Raw genomic sequence first — 811 nt, forward strand, 5'->3', positions numbered from 1 at the left:
TATAGTTATTTTCTTTTGTTTTGATTAAAAATTTCAAAAAACAAAAAAAAAAAATTAAAAAAAAATTAAAAATAAATTAAAAATAAAAAAAGGCTGCTTAGGGAATGCATCGATATAGAGACGAGCTAGGGAGATTTGTACAACGTCCAGACCTAGAAACCCCTAGTGAAATTCTATCTGACTCGTCTTCTACACCTCTGTCTTCACACTCGTCGTTGGAATTCGCATTTCAAAATCTATTCGCAATGGCACAACACGAGGAAGTTCAGCAGAGGACGTTGCAAGATTACCTACACCCAACGCGAACGGCCACCCCATCTTGCATCATGTTCCGACTGAATGCACCGCTTACGGATTTCAAGCCAGGCATGATTGCACTTCTCCCAACTTTTCACGGGTTAGAGAACGAAAACCCATATGTACACATCCGGGAGTTTGAAGAGGTGGTGGCCACCTTTCACAGCCGTGCCGAGGCCGCAAACACCGTCAGATTGAAGTTTTTCCCTTTCTCTCTGGAAGACAAGGCCAAAAGCTGGTTGTATTCTCTTAGGCCCAAGTTTATTGGTACGTGGGAAGAAATGACGACGACATTCTTCAACAAGTATTTCCCACACCATAAGACCAACAATTTGAAACGATAGATCTCCAATTTCGCTCAGAAGGAAAATGAAACTCTCTATCAAGCTTTAGAGCGTTTTAAAGATCTGTTAAATCTGTGTCTCCACCATGGATATGAAAGTTGGCGCCTCGTAAGCTATTTCAACGATAGACTCACAATCCGAGAGCGCCAATTTGTCGAGATGATGTGCAA

The 811-nt window shown here is 41.4% G+C and overlaps 1 non-coding gene across 1 annotated transcript; it reads right to left on the bottom strand.

Annotated features, from left to right (window-relative positions):
• Positions 1-626: 626 nt before the first annotated feature.
• On the bottom strand, positions 627-733 carry LOC112093562. The gene has a single exon (XR_002903111.1). It is a non-coding gene; the product is annotated as a small nucleolar RNA R71 (small nucleolar RNA).
• Between the last annotated feature and the right edge of the window lie 78 nt (positions 734-811).

Source organism: Morus notabilis, unplaced genomic scaffold (genome assembly GCF_000414095.1).
Source record: "Morus notabilis unplaced genomic scaffold, ASM41409v2 Scaffold9201, whole genome shotgun sequence".
NCBI classification, from domain to species: domain Eukaryota; kingdom Viridiplantae; phylum Streptophyta; class Magnoliopsida; order Rosales; family Moraceae; genus Morus; species Morus notabilis.